The 23,818-nt window shown below is 36.4% G+C and overlaps 1 long non-coding RNA gene across 1 annotated transcript in view; it reads right to left on the bottom strand.

Annotated features, from left to right (window-relative positions):
• Window positions 1–258: 258 nt before the first annotated feature.
• The window catches only part of LOC134760992 (uncharacterized), a 43,055-nt gene continuing 19,495 nt past the window's right edge, over window positions 259–23,818 (bottom strand). The window contains exons 3-5 of the long non-coding RNA XR_010139147.1: window positions 6,855–6,947; window positions 5,721–5,780; window positions 259–1,388 (exon numbers count right to left, since the gene is read on the bottom strand). This is a non-coding gene — a long non-coding RNA (uncharacterized LOC134760992). The remainder of the gene's footprint in view (window positions 1,389–5,720; window positions 5,781–6,854; window positions 6,948–23,818) is intronic.

Genomic DNA, 23,818 nt, shown 5'->3' with positions numbered 1-23,818 from the left:
ATTCAATGGGTAAATAGTCTTTTCAACAAATGGTGCTGGAACAATTGGTATAGACATGACAGAGAATGAAGTTGGACCCCAATCTCAAACCACATATAAAAGATAACTCAAAATGGATCAAAGATGTATATATAAGAGCCAAAACTATAAAACTCTTAGCATAAAATATAGGTGAAAATCTGTGACTCTGGGTTGGGCAACAGTTTTTTAGATATGACACAAAAACCACAAACAACAACAACAAAAAATAGATAAATTGGACTTTATCAAAATTAAAATCTTTAATGTGTCAAAAGACACTATCAAGGAAGTGAAAAGACATAGACCGAGACAAAATATTTGTAAACCATATCTGATAAAAGTCTAATATCCAAAATATATACGTAACTATTATAATGTAAAAACAAAAATACACATAACCCAATTAAAAATAAGCAAAGTACTTGAATAAACATTTCTCCAAACACATTACAAATGACCAATAAGCACATAAAAAGAGTCTCACCGAGAACAGACAGAATTTATAAAATTCACCATGAAGTAAGCCATAATCCTGAACCAGAAACTAAGCAAATCCCACCAATTTTTTTAAAAAAAGTTGGTTTCATGCAGACCATTCTCTAACCAACATGCAATCAGAAATTGATAACAAAAAGACAGTTGGACTAAATACATTGTTTGGAAAATGAGATACTTCTAAATAGCTAACAAGTCAAGGAATAAGTCATACTAAAAGAGAAAATAGTATTTAAAAAAATTAGGCCGGGTGCGGTGGCTCACGCCTGTAATCCCAGCACTTTGGGAGGCCAAGGTGGATGGATCACAAAGTCAGGAGATCGAGACCATCCTGGCCAACACAGTGATATAGAAAAAATACAAAAAATTAGCCGGGCATGGTGGCGGGCGCCTGTAGTCCCAGCTACTTGGGAGGCTGAGGCAGGAGAATGGTGTGAACCTGGGAGGCGGAGCTTGCAGTGAGCTGAGATCGCACCACTGCACTCCAGCCTGGGTGACAGCAAGACTCTGTCTCAAAAAAAAAAAATTTAATATTACAGATCATATCTTATAGACAGCAGCTAAACCTCAAACACTCATATTAGGAAAGAAAAAAGACTCAATATAAATGACTTAACCAACTTAAGAAAGTGGAAAAAGAACAGAATACATTCAGATATAACAAGAAGAAGAAAAACTAGGAGCAAATATCAGTGAAATAAAACACAACTGTGTCTATTAATAATAAGAGGCGTTGGAAGTGGTTGCTCTGGATTGACAGCTGAGGCTGGGACACAATAACCCAAGGAAGTGCAGAGGCAGATCATGCTGAACACCATCTGTAGTCTTTCACCACATCCCCTGTACAGGTCATTTCTTTCTCATATCTGGAGCTGGTGGGAAATAAGTGTCCACAGAGTGAATAAGAAAGAAGGTGGTGAGAGAACAGACAGAATCTAGAGTTGAGCTCAAGATGCTTCCTTGTGCCTCTGTGACCAAAAATAAAGGAGCACTAGATGCCACGTGGGACTGTGCTTTTCTACCTGCCTGGGAGAACAAACAAACTACTATACAGACCTTGCACCAGCTCTGACTACAGCATTGTGCATTGCCCATCTTTACCCAGGCTTTCAGCTGTGTGCTCTCAGCCATTGCTAACTACTTGAAATATTTATAGCTTAACAGTGGTGTTTTATGATGTATATGTTCCCACAGGCCTGGTGAGTAGCATGGCTTATAAATCTATTGAATTTCAAAATAGATTTATATATTTTCTTTTGGCTATGCTTTACTGGGTGCTTACTCCTAAACCAACACACAGAAGATGGTGCCCTGTCAGGAGGGTAACTTGCCAATCACTGCAAGCTAACGAGCTAAGTGAGAAATAGCAAAGCATTTCAAGCTGAATAGAAATTCATCTTCAGATAAGTACTTCTTTCCAACTGAGAACAGAAATGTTGAATGCTTGCTTATGAGCAAAGTGTGCTTGTAAATGAGACACTTGCTTAATGCTACCTAGTAAATAGAGATGGTGATTCACAACTTATGACCAACATGTAGAAAAAGAATTCAAGTTGTGGAATATTATGCAAAATGCAAGTCTGATGATAGGTAGCAAACTATTATATTGTGTTATATCCTAGAAGACTGAAGCAACATAGAAATTCATAAAAGAGCTTTCGGGAACACTTGTCTGCACCCTTTAAACCACCAAAAATCTTGTATGCCCATGCATGTATGTGTATGTGAATATACATGTGTGTATGTATGTATATATTCATAGACATATTCATACATATTATTTTCAAAGTAACAAGGAATAATGCAATCTTTGCCATTGTTATTAACAAAAACTCTTACGGTTGATGTCTATCTTTCATAATAGAAGTATTTCTATATCACTTGGAGTTGAAAGTTATAGTTTCTTCTAAATCTTGAATTATTGGAACAAGCAAATAGGGATTTTGTTGCTTGAGTCTTCTTTTAGTCGGGCATTTGGTTATTACTTCCTTCTAAGGAAGAATGTTTCAGAGAATAGAAAATAGTTACATATATGGGGTCCAAGGTCTTTGAAAGCATATCTGCCTTAGGCTCCTCTATAGTCACAAATGCAGGCTGAATTCACTGGAATGGCAACCACATAGCCGAAGGGATACCCTGAAGGAATCTCAGAAATAGTTGTGTTTCAAAAATCCTTCTGTTTTCTTTCTGAGATCTCTTTTTTGAAAAAATCAGCATCAATATTTTTAGTAGTTTTAAATTTGACCAAAAAAAAATTGTTCATGAATGAATCAAGTCATATTTGAAAGCCAATTATATCTTTAGAACAAGAAGACCTTTATAACTCATTCATTTCTAGGAATTACGACATGTTTTCTTTTTTGAGACAGAGTGTCGTTCTTTCGCCCAGGCGGGACTGCAGTGGTGCTATCTTGGCTAACTGCAAGCTCCGCCTCCCAGGTTCATGCCATCCTCCTGCCTCAGCCTCCCGAGTAGCTGAGACTACAGACGCCCGCCACCGCAGCTGGCTAATTTTTTGCATTTTTAGTAGAGACTGGGTTTCACTGTGTTAGCCAGGATGGTCTTGATCTCCTGACCTCGTGATCTGCCTGCCTCGGCCTCCCAAAGTGCTGGGATTACAGGTGTGAGCCACTGCGCCTGGCTGAATTATGACATGTTTTCTAAACATGGAAGAAATAATAGCTCAAGGGCAAATTTTTGTATGGATTTAAAGTTTTATAAATATATATATGTATTTTTTATCCTATGAAAGTACTGTAAGACTGTCTGTTTCAGAATTTCTTTACTGTCATAGAATAATAAAACTAATTTGAAAAGTCATCAGCTGGCCAGGTGTGATGGCTCACACCTGTAATCTCAGCACTTTGGGAGCCCGAGCTGGGCGGATCACAAGGTCAGGAGTTCGAGGCCAGCCTGACCAACATGGTGAAACCCCGTCTCTACTAAAAATACAAAAATTAGCCTAGCATGGTGGCACACACCTGTAATCCCAGCTACTCAGGAGGCTGGGGCAGAAAAATGGCTTGAACCCAGGAGGCAGAGGTTGCAGTGAGCCAAGATCATGCCACTGCACTCCAGCCTGAGGGACAGAGGGAGACTCCATCTCAAAAAAAAAAAAAAAAAAGAATGAAAGAAAACCCATCAGCTATTTATTCCATTAGTATGTGTATCATTTCTTCTCTCAGTGGTCACCTGAGATGGATGTAATAGGCAAATGCCTTTGGGCACTGTATGTTATCTATAATTTTTTTATGTGCATCTCTGGGCTTTGGACTCTAACAGACCTCATTGTTCTTTTTTAACTAATTTAACAGGTTTATTTTGTTATCTGACTCTGAATTCCATCAGATCTCCATTCCTCCATTCTACAATTCAGAGACAAAGGAGAAGAGTGTATATTCACAGCATATTTTGGCAGCTCCTTCAACTAATATCTAGAGCATACCAGATAATAGCCAACCAGCATATTGAATTAGTTTTCTATTGCTGTGTAACAAATTACCACACACTCAGTGACTTAAATAATACCCATTTGTTAGTCACAGTTCTGGAGGTCAGAAATCTGTTATGGAGTGACTGGGATGTCAGCTTAGGGAATCACAAGACTGAAGTCAAAGTATTAGCCAGTCTGAGTCCTCATTTGGGGACTGGGAGGAAATCTGCTTTGAAGCTCATTCTCCTTGTGAGCCGAACTCAGTTCAATGTAGCTGGAGGACCGAGCCTCTAATTTTTTTTTTTTTTTTTTTTTTTTTTTTGCTATGCATCTGCAGGGGCTTCTCTTAGTTCCTAGAGGCTACCTGCATTTCTTGCCATATGGCCCTCTCTAAGTCCAAGTCAGAAATAGTGTGTCAAATCCCTCTAGTGCTTTGAAAGTCTCCCTCCAAGGAGAGCCCAGTCTCTTTTAAGGTAAGAGCTCATCTAATTAGGTTAGGCTCACCCGAGGTAAATTTCCTTAAAAGTCAACTGATATGGCTCCTTAATTACATCTGCAAAATATCTTCACATGGCGTCCTAGATTAGTGCTTGATTAAACAACTGATATGCACAGGATCATCTTAGTATTAATAGTTGGGATCCTGGGGTCTATTTTAGAATTCTGTCTGCCACACATATATTTGAACATTTTCTTAACAGCTACGTTATTACCTCCAGAAGCAACTTGTGCCATCTTTGGATAAATATAAAACTAGTTTTCTCCTTGATTATTAACTCATTGAAGGCAGCAAGCATGTATCACTTAGACTGGCATGCCAGGAACTCACACCAATCTTTGCACGATAAATGATAGTTTGATAGATACATAAAAACTCACATTGTTTAAAAACAATGTTTGTTTATTTAAAGTTTCCATTTTTGTGACTGAAAACCATTCCATTTTTGTGACTTAAACCCATTTTGTGACTTAAAACCATTTGGAGTCATATACAGCAAAGCTAATTTCTACTTTAAATATTTGAAATCATCTGATATTAATCTGTCTTCAAGATTTTTTACATTTCCAGACCACACATTTCTAATGTCATCAGTTTTTCATTACACATATTGCCTAATCACCACTGCCATCATTGTGATTTAATTTAATTTTACTGCTTTCAACTGGACACAATGCTCTAGATGATTTTTCCAATGTTGTTGTGACTGTTTTATTTGTATATTTGTTTCATTTGCGCAAATTATAATAGAGCTATCATCAACTGGGCTTGAACTCCACACCTCTATAAAGCAGTACAAGATGGTAATAGCATTTTTAGAAATCACATAAAACGTTGACTTATTGAGCCTATAATCTATTAAATTTCTTAACTTTTTAAAAACATGTACTGCTGTGAATCACGGCCTCTCGATACAAAGTGTACTGATTCTTATTAAATGTCATCATTAAATGTAACCTTTCATTTCAAATCCTTTAAGAGTGCTTGAGATCCTGATTGTGTCATTGAATGTATCATTGGTACATCAGCTCTTTCGTTCCTTTTGCCTCATGGCCCCATTGGCTGCGTGTCCTTTTGCATCTACAGTTTCCACTTACTCACATATGTCAAACTAAAATGTGAACTCAAACAGAACCAAGGAGAACAGTTCTCTGGACTTTATGTTGACATTAACTCAAGAAGCAGCACTCAGCCAGTTACCAATATACTTCATTATATTATGTCCCAACAGACCTCTCCGTATTTTAGCTACTTTAACTTTTAAATACTTACCCAATTCAGGTAAATTCAGATAGCAGTTTTCTAGCCAGTCAATTAAGTCATTTCAAGACACTACATCAAAGACAAAGTTATTATAAAACATATATTAAGCAATTTATTTATTTAACATCAATTCTGAACTGATCATTGAATTAGTTTATTATGTCGTTGTTCTTCCACTTTTAAAGTTAAACAGATAAGACCTGCCCATAAAAGGCGTATTTGAGATATAATTTTAAAATGTGAATTTGACCGTAAGATGAGATAGGAAGAGCTAATTCATTTGGTTAAAATTATATAACAAATGCAGACAAATATATTGTACAGATCTTTTCTAAAGCATCCATATATAATTTTTACTTAAATTTATATACCCATTATTTACCAATTAGTCAGAATTTATATTTCATTCTTACTAGCATTCTTTTATTATGCATATTTAATTGATTGATTGGCTTAATAACTCATTCAGTCATCAATTATTTATAAGGTCCTGGTATAAGTAATACACTATGCTAGGAAATTTATAGTTAATTTGATGAAAATTAACTATAATTTGTAATTATTAAAATATGTAACTATAACTTCTAATTGATGTTCAGGCTGGGCATCAGAGCAAGACCCCAACTAAAAAAAGTCTTTGTGGAACTGGTGACTTTTGAGTTATAATTTAGACGATAGTATGTGTGATAAATATGGAACAGAGAAATAATGAAGGTGAAGAGACCATTTAGAGGCAGACAGAATTGTCCTGACAAGAGACAATGAGAGTATCAATGTATCTGTGTGCTAGAGAATCCATATTTAGAAGCCAGATGTGAGAGGTTAGATTGGACTAAATATTCACAGAATCTTTTCTCATGGATACTAAAAATTTGACATGCAACACTATGAAATGTCATAAAACAATTCATAGTTTAATATTGATTAGTATCATCAGAAAGATAACAAATACTCAGAACTTTCTGCTGGGAGAGAGAGAGATAACATCCATTTATCCACTTACTCAATAAGATCTTAGCATTTACTATGTGCCAACTACTGTTACAAGCATTGGAGATAAAGAAGTTTTTGAGTCCTTCTCTTTAAGGCCTTTATAATCTACACATAGCATAATAAAATTATCTGTGGCATGATAGCTCATACCTGTAATCCCAGCACTTTGGGAGGCTGAGGCAGTAAGATCATTGGAGGCCAGGAGTTTGAGATCAACCTGGGAAACATGGTGAGACTCTATCTCTAAAAAAGAAAAAAAAAATTAGCCAGTTATGCACCTGTAGTCCCAGCTACTCAGGAGGCTGAGACAGGAAGATCACTTGAGCCCAGGAGTTCAAGGCTGTAATGTGCCAGGCACTCCAGCCTGGGCATCAGACAGAGACCCCATCTAAAAAAAGTCTGTGGAACTGGTGACTTTTGAGTTATAATTTAGACAACAGTATGTGTGATAAATATGGAACAGAAATAATGAAGGTGAAGAGACAATTTAAAGGCAGACAGAATTTTCCAGGCAAGAGACAATGAGAGTATTAAGTGTGTGCTAGAGAATTCATCTTTAGAAGCCAGATGTGAGACGTTTGATTGGACTAAATACTCACTGAATATGGGGGAGAAGGAAATGGAATAAATCAAATATGCACCAAGTTAAGCAGCATGTCTAGGAGAATGAGTCCTTTAACAGAAACACTGCATTTAGGAAGAGAAACTTAGGTGGAAAATACAATTATTTTAATTATTTGGATTGAAACGATAGAATATATATGTTGCCACTAAATTTTTAATTTCCAGGATGCTTCTTTCCATGTATAAGAGATTCTGACATTGGAGAAACAGTACTGTATGATGTTTAAAATCATGGGCTCTGAAATCAAACTGCCTGTACTCGAATTCTGACTTTGCCCCTTACTAGCTAAGGAATGTTGAGCCAGTTGCTTAACAACATGTACCTGTTTCCTCCTCTGTAAAATGGAGATGACCTCGAAAGTGTATATCTCATATTATTCTCATGAAGAATACATGAATTAATGCAACTTAAAACAATGCTTGGTGCATAACAGGCACTTAATACATCTACTCAGTTTATAGAGCTCCATCTTGACTAGACTCTTGAATGCCAAACTTAGATGTCCAACTTACTATTTGACTTCTAGCATGAACTCGACAAGAACAAAAATGAATGTATTAATAAAATTCTTCTTCATTTACCTTAAAAAAAAACTTGCTCCTTCTCCTGCATTCCCTATTGGAAGAAGAAACCTGAAAGTCTTCTCCCCATATATCCAATCAATTAGCATATCCTGAAGTCTTGATCTCCTTAATCAATCTCTGATCTGTCCTGTCTATCCTTATCCATGGTCACTTTTTTGTTCAGGCCACATTAACTCCTCTACGAGCACTACAGTAAGCTCCCAATTTGTCTATGGCTTTCACATCCACTAGACATTTGATATCTCTAAAATCCAAACCTTATCATAACCTTTCTCTGAATAGAACTTCTCAAAAGCTTGCCATTGGCCACACAATACAGAACAAACTCAGAGAAACATCCTCTGCTTGTTCTGCATGCTTGGACCCCTGTGTGTCATAACGCTACCACTCCAATCACCACCTCCAGTCACAGCACAGCTGGTAGTTCTTAGACCAAAACAAGGTGTTGTCCGCCTGTCATATTTGACACCATTTCCGAGCTAATAATATCCCTTTCTTTTTTCTCCTCAGTCCTTTTCACTAGGAATTCACAGGAATTTGTCAAAACTCAGGTCAAGGGTCACCTTTTACCTGAAACCTTACCAATTAATCCTCCTATCCACTGTCCAGCACTTTCTATGATCTGTCTTCTCTGAGGCCTTCATTACGTCCTTCGCATTTGCCTATTGGAGCACATGTTACCCTAATTAAATTAACATATTTAAATGTCAATTTCACTTAATTAGACACTAAACCTCTCAGATACACTTACGTTAACTTGTAACACAGCCTGGGACATGGGACACCCAAAACATGTTGATTGAATAAATGTTTGATACTTAAGGGGGCTTCATAACTAATTTAAGATAAAGTACAGTAAGGATCACAGCTATAGTTTTCATAAAAGAAAAAAATTAATCAAACTAGAAAGAAGATTGGGAATGGGTTTGGGTTTCCAGTTACTTCACAGATTACTTAGATTAAAGTTATACAGCACACTGCTAGAGAGAAAACATTTTGATACAGAAACACAAATGGGCTAATTTTTAAGTTAAAATAATTTCAGGATTGTTATAAACTCCCACCAAATGGTTTTGCACCAATTATTTTCTTCAAATTTTTACCACCTCTTTTCAAAGTAAAAATGTCAGCAATAGAATTTCACGTGCTCTTCTGTTTCTCCTAAATGTAAATTTCTACTGGTAAATTCTGCCCAATTAAGACACTTTATAACTTCTCATTAAGTAAATTTTCAAGGACAGAAAGAATTGTTAATAAAGATTTTCCTCCCTCAGTTATGTTCTTCTTTCCATAATACTTGAAAAGACAACAGTTGTAATGAACTTTGAGATCTTATATCAAAATGTATGCACTATATTTACAGCCTATATAGTTTCAGCTCAGCCAAAATATTTCCTCCTCTACTCCCTTACATGCTGAAAAATCAGGCAATATTTTAATCAGAGAAAATGTAGATGTACTGACTTTCTGTAAAAATAAAAGCAAAATTTAAAAATTATTATGATAGGCCAGGCGCGGTGGCTCACGCCTGTAATCCCAGCACTTTGGGAGGCCAAGGCGGGCAGATCACGAGGTCAGGAGATCGAGACCATCCTGGCTAACATGGTGAAACCCCCATCTCTACTAAAAGTACAAAATGTAGCCAGGCGTGGTGGCAGGTGCCTGTAGTCCCAGCTACCCAGGAGGCTGAGGCAGGAGAATGGCGTGAACCCGGGAGGCGGAGCTTGCAGTGAGCCGAGATTGTGCCACTGCACTCCAGACTGGGACTCCGTCTCAAAAAAAAAAAAATTATTATGATAGTACTGTAACACCAACATCATGTAACAATGCAAATACCTCTGCACAAGAATGTTCACGGCCAGGCGTGGTGGCTCATGCCTGTAATTCCAGCACTTTGGGAGGCCCAAGGTGGGCAGACCGCCTGAGGTCAGGAGTTTGAGACCAGCCTGGCCAATATGGCGAAACTCTGTCTCTACTAAAAATACAAAAAAAAAAAAAAAAAAAAAATAGCTGGGCATGGTGGCGGGTGCCTATAATTCCAGCTGCTCAGGAGGCTGAGGCAAGAGAATCACTTGAACCCAGGAGTCGGAGTTTGCAGTGAGCCGAGATTGTGCCACTGCACTACAGCCTGGGCGACACAGTAGGACTCTGTCAAAGAAAAAAAAAAAAAGCCAGGCGCAGTGGCTCAACGCTTGTAATTCCAGCACTTTGGGAGACCGAAGCAGGAGGGTCACAAGGTCAGGAGTTCAAGACCAGCCTGGCCAACATGGTGAAACCCCATCTCTACTGAAAATACAAAAATTAGCCAGGCTTGGTGGCGCATGCCTGTAATTCCAGCTACTCGAGAGGATGAGGCAGGAAAATCGCTTGAACCCAGGAGGCAGAGGCTGCAGTGAGCTGAGATCGGGCCACTGCACTCCAACCTGGGCAACAGAGCAAGACTCTGTCTCAAAAAATAAAATAAAATTCACTAATTAGGCCAGTAACAGAAAATAGTCTTTCAGAACTATTTAAATCTTTCTAATATAGATTCTTAATTTTTCTGTGGCTCTGAGTCATAACGATCCAAACTAATTTGTAGGTAAACACAATCAGTATCTTGGTCCTTTTTTAAAGGTCAAATAAGTTATTGTCAATTTTGTACATTTCCTAGTTAATGGCATAGAATTAAATTAAAATACATGACATTAATGGTATTAACATACTCTGTGATTGAATCACTACAAAAAATGGTATTGTTAATTAAAGTTATGCACTACCGGTTATGAAAATGCCCAAACTGACACAGAAAGCTGAGGAAATCATTTTTTTCTCTCCACAAATTAGATTGGGAGTTAGTATTCAAGAGATTAAAAAAAATTCTACAAGATAAGTACCTTAATGGTTTGCAAAACTGCTACATCAGATAACAAGAAACAGGTTTACAATAAAGAGTGAGGCTGTATCCCATAGCCTAAATACTGCCCTCGTTTTTGCCTTCTTTTCAGTGTTGAACATCTCAAAAGAGTTCTCTAAATTTGTTTACTTCACTTAGTATCCACTCCTCAGCCCACACCAATCCGGATTTTCTCTCTTCTGTAACAAAAGACCACTTGTTAAAGTCATTGATAATCTTCATGTTATGAATCCAATGGACCTTCCCATGGTACACTGTTGAACACGTTCTTTCCCAAGCTTCTGTTTCTTATCCAATGTGGGCTACTCCATTTGAGTTTCTTCTGCAGACTTTATCTTCACTGCTTGGACACTCCATGTTAAAATTCATAACATGTGGTCACAGAACACTCTCTTTTCTCTGTTCTTTGCCTGTGAAATTTAACTATAACTACGGCTTCATTAACAACCGGTCCTAATCCAGTGTTTTTGTCTCAATCATGGTACCACCAACCATCCTGTCAATTTTAATCACTACCTATTTCTAAGATCTGCCCCTTCTTTTTCATTGTAACCACCATCACCAGAGTACAAGCCAACAGTGTATCTTACTCTTAGTAATGCAATATACATTCTAATTGGCCTCCCTGCCTTCTTGTTTTCCCCAATGAGTTTTCTACACCACATCTAGAGTGATCTTTTCAAAATGTAAAAGAATACCATCACCACCACACCTTAAAACTTAGAAAAAACTTTCCACTGATTTTAGGATTACAATACTACTTTACCTTGTCCTTCAAGCTATAAAGTCTTGCTCTTACACACCTCTTTAATTTTATCCCACACCAACACCCCACCTCAGTCTGTGTTTCAGCCACAATTTCCTTCACGTCCTTAAAATCCCACTGCTCGTGAGCTGAGATCACGCCACTGCACTCCAGCCTGACAACAGAGCGAGACTCCGTCTCAAAGAAAAAAAAAAAAAAAAAATTCCTCCTGCTCCAGCTCCCATAGATCATTGCAGGGCTTTCTTCCCTACTCGTTGGCCCAGTTAATTCTTCCTCATCCTTTAGATGTCAGCTCACTAATCACTTAATAGGATACCCCTTCTATAACTACTCAGATATCCCTACATGTTTTTGTGGAAACTTGCAAACTTAAAGAAATTTTAGAAAATAAAACTTACAAAATGTAAACTAATGTGCCAATTTACCAAGTCCGCTTTGTTTCACCACCTCTGTCATGATCCTTTTTTTTTTTCAGGTGTTGTCTGTTTTAAGTATCTAACCATTGCTAGGCTTAATTCATTTATTGAAGAATCAACTTAATAATCCTAAATCTCAATTATAGCATATTATGTTGCAAAGTTATCTATTTTGTATCAAACACTGAATTTGGAAGGAAATTCTCATAGTAATCTTTTTATACTAGTAGTATGTTTCTGCTGCCAACTAGTCCGCTCTTTTTTTGAGTGCTCTAATCTTTTTCCTTCTACTTGGTTAAGTCCATTGAGGAAGAAAACTGACCAAGCTAGGGCAGTGGGTTAGCAAGAACATACTTTCAATGTTTTTTTTTTTATTTTTATCATAATTATATATTACATAATTTTAATCTTCACAATATTACATTGTCCCCCAGATGCCATATCAACTTGAGAAAAAAAAGTTTTTAAAAATAAAATATTTGGGTCTTATCACCAGAAAAATGTCTACTAGTATAATCCAAAAGATTTTATGTTATACAGACAAGAAAGCTTTTTCAGTTTCACCTTGTATTCACAATGCGTAGCTGAGTGGTAATGTGGCAGGCCAATTCTCCCTGACAATCACACAGTCACATCTGCAGGACAGTCACACAGAAAGGCCTGCATTGCACCCATTACACAGACAAATTTCTACAGCACTGCCTTAACATTGAACAAATAGTTAAACCTGGGGAAATCGGTGCCCAGACATCAAAGTTAGAAATGAAAAATACGGTCAGTACAAGCCTTGAATGGGCTTCTCCCTTGCTGGAGCAAGCCAAAATAATAAAAACAGTTTTACATTCCTACTGCCAGGACCCGTCTTATTGACAAAACCTGAGACAAGTCAAGGTAACAGAGGCAGTTGTCTGAATAGATTCACTAGAGAGTCTAAGGCAGCTCTCCGGACGAAGCAGTAAAGGAGATAAGATAGAAATAATCACTCTGGTACCACAGTAGACAGGCCTTGAAGGTACTAAGACCCTTTTAATCAGACTTAGCAAGCATTTTTTTGCCTCTGACTTCTAGTTGAAACAAAATTAGTTACCGATAGACTTAGGCAAATGCTATGCTGAAGGTAGGCACATAACCCCAACCTATATAAGCACTAACAAAATTGTAACACTTTGAGTTGGTCTGGTGGAATTATCTCCGGCCTTCTGCCTGTATCAGGTTACAGTAATAAATTCCCTTCTTTCTTAGTTTGTCTGCTTCTTGCTTCTCTGGGCCTCAAGAAAATGCAGCCAGACCCGGCTTGGTTCCAGGAACAATAAGGATAGTATTCAACTTTTAAAAACTTTTATCATGATGTTATCAAAACATCAGGACTTCAGTCTAGGCCTTGCTGCTCCCCACACAGAAAGCCAATCACTGAGACAAGTATTGCCAGTGAAGAAGTCTTTAATCAGGCACTGCAGCCCAGAGATAGGGAAACAATCTTGAATCCATCTCTCTGACTAAAATAAGGGGTTTGTACATAGCAGGGAAAAAATGTAACCATGTGTGGTAAAACAGGAATTGGGGGTGGTAAGAGAGAGGAGTTGGTCAATAGGAAGCAAATGGTCACTTAAGCAATCATGATGGGTGAGGGGTCTGACATCTCATCGTCCACATGTGAGGATCTAGTAAGTTTCAGTTCCTTGATACAATCTGGGAGTCCTGATGGTTGCCTCCCTGAGAAAGGAACTCAAATAAAACTAATGTAACCTTCTCAAATTTCAAAACTAGGAGTGTTAGTTTCTATGTTAATTCAAGAGAAATCATAACATCAGTTCTTTGGGAAAATTGGATGTTTTGTTAATGTATGTGTAATATTTTATGAGACTAATGTTCTATGGAATATACTCCAGGGAGGTTTGTTCAAAACAAATTAGAAGAATATAAAGATCTTTGGCATGTTATATGGTATAAAGACTTAGCACATAGTAAATCATTTTAAGAAGCAACTAAGACTTTTTCATAAAGAGGTCCATGAAAAATAACAAATAAAAATATTACAGTCAAATCAAACAATAAAATATCAGAACAAAACAAGAAACAGCACTGTACTTTGGAGTGTTTACAAAGTATAAGAAGAGCCTGAATAATGCAGGGAAGATAAATCCAGTCTGGATCAGAGATAGGTCCACAACAATCTAAAGATTTTCATCAATTTCTTAGCCATGAAGAAACTGAAGATTATTATAAGAATTATATGTATATTTGTCTCAATTTTCCCTTACAATAACATACAAGGAACTATATTGAAAATCAGTGTTCATTATTCGCATTCCAGAGTGTTGCTTCGCTGATCATCAACTAATCATTTCATTGTCTTTTCACAAAGTTTCACATTATGAAAACATCCAGATGTTTCAGATACACATCTGGCTTTAGTGGACCCTACTGACTATTGTAGTAAAAATTCCTAGTCATGTTGTAAGAATTCATATATGATAATTTCCTAGTTCTCAAGAGATTTTTTAAAGTAATTCAAACTATTAGCAGCTTATTATTATATATTATATATTATACAGTCATGTTCAGAAGCAGGCTCACTACACACACACACACACATGCACACACACATTCTGACTACTGCAGACATGAGCATTCAGAAATTTACACAGGAATGTTATTTTATTTATTGCAAGAGAACTAGGAGAGGACTGACTTCCAAAAATTGGAAGAAAGACTTCTCAATCGATTTTATTGAGTTGGGATTGCCCTCACACCAAAAGCAAGGACCATATAATTTTTTAAATGAGATATCAATATCCATAGTGACTATAAATGCAAATACCATTACAAAATATTAGCTAATATAATTCAGCAATATAAAAAAGAATCAGGCTGGCCGTGGTGTCTCACGCCTGTAATCCCAGCACTTTGGGAGGCCGAGGCGGGCAGATCACGAGGTCAGGAGATTGGGACCATCCTGGCTAACACGGTGAAACCCCGTCTCTGCTAAAAATACAAAAAATTAGCCGGGCGTGGTGGCGGGCGCCTGTAGTCCCAGCTACTCAGGAGACTGAGGCAGGAGAATGGCTTGAACCCAGGAGGCAGAGCTTGCAGTGAGCCGAGATCACGCCGCTGCACTCCAGCCTGGGCGACAGAGCAAGACTCCATCTCAAAACAAAAAAAACAAAACAAAAACAAAAACAAAAACAAAAGAATGATACACCAAGTGGGTTTATTCGTTTTTTTGTTTTTTTTTTGAAACAGAGTCTCCCTTTGTCACCCAGACTGGAGTGCAGTGGTGCAATCTCTGCTGCAACCTCTGCCTCCCGGGTTCAAGTGATTCTCCTACCTCAGCCTCCTTGAGTAGCTGGGACTACAGGCACATGCCACTGTGCCTGGCTAATTTTTTTTTTTTTTTTAAATTTTTAGTAGAGATGGGGTTTCACCATGTTGGCCAGGCTGGTCTTGAACTCCTGAACTCAGGTCATCAGCCCGCCTCGGCCTCCCAAACTGCTGGTATTACAGGGGTGAGCCACCATGCCCAGACCAAGTGGGTTTATTCTCAGGATGCAAAGTTCATTCAATATTTGAAAATTAATCAATCTAATCCATAATAGTTGTGTGAATCTATATAGAGAAAGCATTTGACAAAAACTAAAAACCCTAGAAAAATAGCATGACTAAAAACCCTAGAAAAACAGCAGTTGAAGAAAACTTACTCAAGTTTATGAAGAGCATCTGCAAAAAGTTACAGCTAATATTCTAATAAATGGTGAACTACTATAAGGCTTCCTCCTAGGATCAGAAACAAAATATGATGTGTACTCTGTTATTCTTTTTGTTTGTTTGTTCTGTTTTGCAGGTTGCCTTTTTGTTTATAAAAATTTTTTACTGAGGTAAAATATATGGACATAATTTACGATCTTTACCATTTTAAGTGCACAGTTCAGTGGTGATAAATATGTTCATATTTTCCCCCTTCATCCCTCCCTTCCTGGCCTCTGATAACCATCAGTTTAGTCTCTATCTTCATGAGACCCACCTTTTAGCTCCTGCATATGAGTGAGAACATGCAATATTTGTCTCAATGTGCTTGGCTTCTATTCAATATATTACTGGAAGGAAGTCCTAGCCAGAGCAATCAGACAAAAGAAAGAAATAAAGGGCATCCAAATTGGTAAAGAGGAAGTCAAACTGTCAGTTTTTGCTGATGATATGATTGTATACCTAAAAAACCCTAAAGCCTCATTCAAAAAACTCTAAGAACAGGTAAATGAATTCAGCAACGTTTCAGGATACAAAATTAATGTACACAAATCAGTAGCTCTGCTATAGACCAATAGTGACTAAGGTGAGAATCAAATCAGAAACTCAATCCCTTTCACAATAGCTGCAAAAAAATAAAATACTTAGGAATATGTCTAACCAAGGATGTTAAACACCTGTACAAGGAAACTACAAAACACTGCTGAAAGACATTAGACAACACAAACAAACGGAAACACATCCCATCCTCATGGATGGGTAGAACCAATATGGTGAAAATGACCATACTGCCAAAAGCAATCTATAAATTCAATGCAATTCCCATCAAAATATCATCATTATTCTTCACAGAACTATAAAAAAAATCCTAAAATTCATATGGAACCAAAAAAGAGCCCACATAGCCAAAGCAAGACTAAGCAAAAAGAACAAATCTGTAGACTTGACATTACTGGAACTCAAACATAATACTATAGGGCCGTAGTCACCAAAACAGCATGGTACTGCTATAAAAATAGGCACACAGACCAATGGAATGGAATAAACAACCCAGAAATGAAGCCAAATACTTACAGCCAACTGATATTTGACAAAGCACACAAAAACATAAAGTAGGGGAAAGAAGAGCCCATTCAACAAATTGTGCTGGGATAATTGGCAAGCCACATGTTGGAGAATGAAACTGGATCCTCATCTCATCTTATACAAAAATCAACTCAAGATGGATCAAAGACTTAAATCTAAGACCTGAAGTCGTAAAGATTCTAGAAGATAACATTGGAAAAACCCTTCTAGACATTGGCTTAAGAAAATACTTCATGACTAAGAGCCCAAAAGCAAATGCAACAAAAACAAAGAGAAATAGATGGGACTTACTTAAACTAAAAAACTTCTGACCAGGTGCGGTGGTTCATGCATGTAATCCCAGCACTTTGGGAGGCCGAGGCGGGTGGATCACGAGGTCAGGAGTTCAAGACCAGCCTGACCAACATGGTAAAACCCCATCTCTACTAAAAATACAAAAATTAGCCAGGCATGGTGGTCTGCGCCTGTAATCCCAGCTACTCAGGAGGCTAAGGCAGGAGAATCGCTTGAACCTGGGAAGCAGAGGTTGCAGTGAGCCAAGATTGCACCACTGCACTCCAGCCTAGGTGACAGAGTGAGACTCCATCTCAAAACAAACAAACAAACAAACAAAAACCTTCTGCACAGCATGAAATAATCAGCAGAGTTAACAGACAACTCACAGAGTTAGAGAAAATCCTCACAATCTATGCATCTGACCAAGGACTAATATCCATAATCTACTAAGGACAAAAACAAAGCTGACTGTTATTCATCATAATTCTGGAAGTTCTAACCAAAGCAATAAGGCAGGAAAACAAAATGAAAAGCATACAGACTGGAAAGGAATAAATAAACAATTCCTATTAGTAGGTAACATCATTGTCTACATAAAAAATTCCAATGAATTTACAAAAAAAACTTCTAAATTAATGAGTTAAACATGAATGCAGAAGAGAAGCTAAGCATACAGAAATTAATTGTATCTCTGTATACTAACAATGAACACATGGACATCAAAATTAAAAATACCTTACCCCTTACTAGCAGTCTGAACAAATGAACTACTTAGGGGTAAATCTAACAAAACATATACAAGATTTCTATGGTGAAAACTATAAAATACTGATGAAAAAAATTAAAGAAGACCTAACTATATCGAGAGACAAAGTTCATAGATTGGAAGATACAACATAATAAAGATGCCAATTCTCCCCAAATTTAACATACAATTTTAAAACAAGTTCTATCAGAACACAAACTTTTTTTTATATAGACATGCTCACTCTAAAATTTATATGGAATGGCAAAAGAACTAGAATAACTGAAAAGAATTTTGTAAAAGAAGAATAAATTGGGAGGAATCAGTCTACCCAATTTCAAGACTTATTATAAAACCCGTAGATAATAATTAAGTCAAAACTCAAAAGATGCTTAAATGTGAAATGCATAACTATAAAACTTTTAGGTAAGATCATAGGAGAAAAGCTTCAGTGTCTAGGGCTAAGCACAAAGTTCTCAGGCTAGATACCAAAAGCATAATCCACAAAAGGAAAAATTGATAAACTGCAGTTCTTCAAAATTAAAATATTAGCTCTGTCAAAGCTCCTATGAAGAGGCAGAGAAAACAGCTACAGACTGGGAGAAAGCATTTGCAAACCAATTAAAGGCTATTATCTAGGCTGTATAAATAACTCTCAAAACTTAGTAAACCAAAATAAATAATTGAATTAGAAAGTGGGCTTAAGATACAAAAATTTCACTAAAGATAATATGTAAATTGAAAATGAGTACATGGAACAACATTCGACAATTGATAAATTATGAAAATGTGATTAAAACTCTAATGAGCTATCACTATACACCTATTAGAATGGCTAAGATAAACTGTGACAATACCAAACGCAAAAACATAGAGAAATTGGATCCCTCAGACATGCTGGTGAAAATGCAAACAGCCACTCTGGAAGACAGCTTTCCAGTTTCTTAAAAACTAAACACACCACTACCATATAACTGGTAATTTGCCTGATATCCCATATTCCAGAAAAATGAAGACTTCTATCCATGCAAAAACATGTACGTGAATGTTTATAGCAGTTTTATTTGTAATAGTTAAAAACTGAAAACAGTTCAGATGACCTGCAACAAGTGAATGGTTAAACAAACGGTGATGCATTCATACCATGGAATACCACTGAGCAATAAAAAGCAACAAGCTGTAGATACATCCAATAATCTGAATAAATCACCAGACAATTATGCTGAAGGAAAAAAGCAACCCCAAAAGTTTGCATACTGTATGATTTCATTTACATGAAATTCTTGAAATGACAAACTATAAAAAGGAGCAGATTAATGGTTGCCAGGAATTAAAAGGAAACAATGGGGACAAGACAAATGAATGTGGCTATAAGAAAATGATATGAGGGATGGTTGTGGTGATGACAGTGTTCTGTATCTTGACTGTATTAATGTCAATAGCCTGGTTGTGGTATCATATCATGGTTTTTCATTGCTTCCACAGGGAGAACCTGATTAAAGAGTATATGACATTATACTTTTCAACTCCATTGTGAATCTATGATTATCTAAAAATAAAAAGTCATTTGGCCGGGCACAGTGGCTCACGCCTGTAATCCCACTATTTTGGGAGGCCGAGGTGGGCAGATCACAAGGTCAAGAAATCGAGACCACCTTGGCCAACATGGTGAAACCCCCATCTTTACTAAAAATACAAAAATTAGCCGGACATGGTGGCCTGAGCCTGTAGTCCCAGCTACTTGGGAGGCTGAGGCAGGAGAATCGCTTGAACCCGGGAGGCGGGGGTTGCAGTGAGCCGAGATCATGCCATTGCACTCCAGCCTGGGCGACAAAGCAAGACTCTGTCTCAAAAAAAAGTAATTTAAAAAATACTATAAAAGAGTAGGCAAATAATAAGAATTATATGTCTGAGAAACAAGAAAATATTTTTGAATGCTATTAGTAATAAAAATGCTACAAGTTCAAATGACAATGAGCCACTATTTTTTCCTATTAACTTTGAGGAAGTTTTTAAAGGTGGTGAGACCTGTACTTTTTTCAAAACCAGTGACATAATTTAGTTGACTGTGTTTTCTCTTTATTAGCAATGCATTAATTAATAGTACAATGCATGGCCTTTTAGAATCATTAAAACATGGTAAATGTGATGATTGACAATTTATACATTTACACATTTATTCATTCTTCCATTTAATAGACGTTTATCTAGAACATACTATGATCCACATACTTGGCCTTGGAAACTCAGGAAAACTTTTTATCCTAAAGTTTAAAATTATTTAAAAATGGGGGAGTAACACTGTGTACCTATTTTCTCATCAATAAAATAATGAGTTCAAATAGACAGCTTCTAACATTGGCTTTAACATTTTATAGTCTTTAAAAATTAAAGTATTTTTATCCATGAAAGGATTTTGGAACATTTTTTGTTCCTAAAAAGGTGAGACCCTGAACTTTTATACACTCTTGGTAGCAATGAAAAATCATGACAGACCTTCCGGAAAGCAATTTGTCAAGAATATTAAATGTGATATTTTTTCTTTTGATCCATTAATTTGATCCAAAGCTCAAAATTTTTCCTCTTAGTTCTATTCTAAGAGTCTATATGAATGAAATTATAACACATATATACACAAGTAACTTTGACATGTATCACAGTTAATAATTGGAAAAACAAAAGAATGGTTAAACTGTTGCACATTCATATAATGACGAACTGTGTAGCCAATAAATATGTTCTTTCAAGAATCTATAATAATGAGAAAATTTTCATCCCATAATTGTATAATGAGAATATTCTTATTGATTTTTCTGATGAATTTTTGTTAAAAAAATTAAAAACAATAAATGATCATGCCTCCAAAAAATTAGGTAAACCAAGCTTATTAGCAGCTTCTATAGCCCTAAAGGTCATTATAGAAACAGATTCACTACACACACCCACACCCACACACACACATACACACAAACACAAATATTCTGACTCACCCAGAGTATTCTCACATTATTGTTTTTTCATTTTATTGCAAGAGGGCCAAGAGAGACTATTCGGAGAGCAGAATTATACATATCAATATTCCTTTGATGGTTTCTTATTTCTCCTCTTCAATCCTTTCTTCCACAACAGACAGTTGATCCTTGGAGTCTACCTTCTAGGGACTATTAGGACCTTCCCATAGAAGACTGTCACTCAACGTCTTTTAAATTAAAATATTAATGAGTGGGAGCTTAAGGTATTATGCCTCCCAGATATGTATTATTTTTAAAAGGCATGTTAAATTTGGATAACACCTAAGAACCAAAAGAATTTATCACTGTTGGCGGAATTGCTGGCACCCTGGTAGATAAGATTATTAGGAGCATATAGCTGCATAGGATTTCTTTAAAATCACACCACATAGCCCACTCCATTCTGAAAAATGTGTAGATGTTTCACATACTGGAAAACAATGTGTGGCTGGATCAGCACAATCAATTCCCGTTACTGAGAAAGTAATTCAAATTCATATCAATGTGATGGTGAGTCAGGTTATAAAGGGATGTACGAAAAGTAGCATCCATATGGCCAACAAAATGTATTTTAATACAATGTGATAATAAAGGCATTATAAAGCAACTGATTCACCTTGAAAAGATTTTTATGGAGAATATGTTAAAGAAAAAAATAAGGCCAAGTTCATCAGTAAACCTCATCTTAATGTCAACCAAAGAGTAAGACAAGGTCCCCAGATGGACCTAGACAAATTCAGAAATCTTTTAAAAAAATCATTTAAGCAGAGTCAATTTTAATAGCTACATCTGTACTGGCCTCATGGGGTTCTCATTTATCAAACAAAATTAAAACTTTGTTTGATCAGCATTATGAAACCAGTCAAACTCCACAGTGCTTTGAGAACTATTCAAATCCAGTTGGGTAAAAAGGGAATTTACCAGGGAACACTGTGGGCTGTGTTCATTTCCTTACCTCCTTCATTCCAAATGGAACACTACTCTTGTTAATTTGAGAAAATTATAAGACTAGAATGAAAATAGCATCAGATGAATCCTGGCTATTTTCCCATTTATCCAAGTCCTATAACTCATCACAACTTTCCTTGTCTATTACAGAGGTTCAGGAAGGGGTTTTGTAAGCTGTTGTCCTAGGGGACCAGGCATTACTTAATATGCAGGTGCTTAAACCTGATCCCTGCTGAACAGGAAGAGACAGATTCTGAGACTCTATAGTGGCTGGTATTTGTTTTGCTTAAAAATGCTTCAAGCGTTGAGTCTCTGGAAAAACACAGGAGAAAAAATCATTTTCAACATTTTCTCTTTTCTTTCTGACAATGCCATTCTTAACTCAGTGAGTTAGAGATGGGCAAGCACAAATAACACCTTCTCAGCTTCCTCAAAATGCTAACAGAAGATAAAAATGTTATGCAGTGATGCTTAAAATGTAATGTCATTTTACAAAACTAAACCCATGAGTTCCTAAGTAGAAAAAATTGTTCCGCAAGAAAATGCTATAAATGCAATGCAGATAAGAGAGACATTGAAATGTAAGTAATCCACTCCCTAACAGACTCCCCTCATCAACCCATCCCTCCTCCCCACCTGTTTTACACAGAGAAAGAATAAAGATTTGTTTAAGATGCTTATATGATTTTCCTTCTAGAGTATTCTTTAGGTAGAGTGCTTAAGCAAGAATATGCATAAGTATAAGCAATAAATAGGAATGAAGGTTAGAAGGAGAATAACAAGATAAATAGCATGCAGGAAAGATATTAACTTTAAGAAAAAGAAAATAAAAACATTTTCTAAATGACTTTAACTCATTCTGAAACCTATAAACTACCATTCATCCATAAAATAGAGAGGTAATATACTTAGAGATTTCTAGTAAATATATATTGTATGCTCCATTTGTGATACTGCTTTGTGTTATTTTAAATATCAAATTTTAAAGCAAAACCGAAAAATCCCCAATCCCAGAAGAGTAATCTTCCCTTAAGATACAAATTATCTTTGAAGAGGCGCACACACTTTTTGTAGTAAGTTACCTCCATTTTAAATTAAAATCACCAAATTTGTGATTTGCTGCTCTCAGTCTCTGCAGTTTCATCATCTTTATCTTTTAATTGTTCTTTAAGCAAGACTGAAACCAGTGGCTAGTGCTTATTAGCACAATTTGAGGACTCTAGATAGATACTTCTGAAGAATTGGCCTGACATTAAATCCACCTTCTTCCTCCATGGCCTTCCAGCCACACACAATTAGGACAGATAATGTAATGATAAACTTTACCTGGGGAAAAATTACAAAGTGCTTTTTTAATCACAAGTATAATTTGCCAACTCTTTCTCATGAGAAAATAGTCATGGTGCTATTAGAATTATTATTTTTTACTGCTTGAAAAGTCTACTGTCTCTAGCTTCCTTTCAGTTCTAAAGAGAGGGCCCAAATTATTACATGACTATAATTTTGGTGATTTAATAAAGAAAATCAATGTAGATGTTTTCATTTGTTTCTTATTCTTGTAAATATAAAGTATTTCCATTGAGATTAATTGCAAAAGAACTTGGGAGCTGATACATAGAAGGATTTTTGCTCCTTTAGATGAAGTAGCAGTATGTTAGAAGGAGGATTATTTGTAAAGTTTGATGTGTTTTTTGTAGATATTCTTTAATAGTTACAATTCAGAGACTATTTTCACCTAAAATAAGTCCTATTTGTGAAATCCTAAATCACAATTATCAGTTCCAAAACAAGTAAAAATTAAGACACAAATGATTATTTTTTCAAAGTATAATCTGTTGAGTTGGCATCTGAGCTCAAATAATAATTTCAAACAATTTGAAAGCAGCTTTTATATAATTTCATGCTCTATGAAAAATCCATTTGGAAAATCATGTGTAGCCTTTGTTATAGAAGTAGTGCATTCATACATACATCCCTTTGTTTTTTCCATTTTTCAACTGCTGCCTAACATATTTCT

Source organism: Pongo abelii, chromosome 2, assembly GCF_028885655.2.
Source record: "Pongo abelii isolate AG06213 chromosome 2, NHGRI_mPonAbe1-v2.0_pri, whole genome shotgun sequence".
NCBI lineage: Eukaryota > Metazoa > Chordata > Mammalia > Primates > Hominidae > Pongo > Pongo abelii.
The sequence above is the reverse complement of the archived record's forward strand: the minus strand, read 5'-3'. Positions and strand labels throughout refer to the sequence as shown.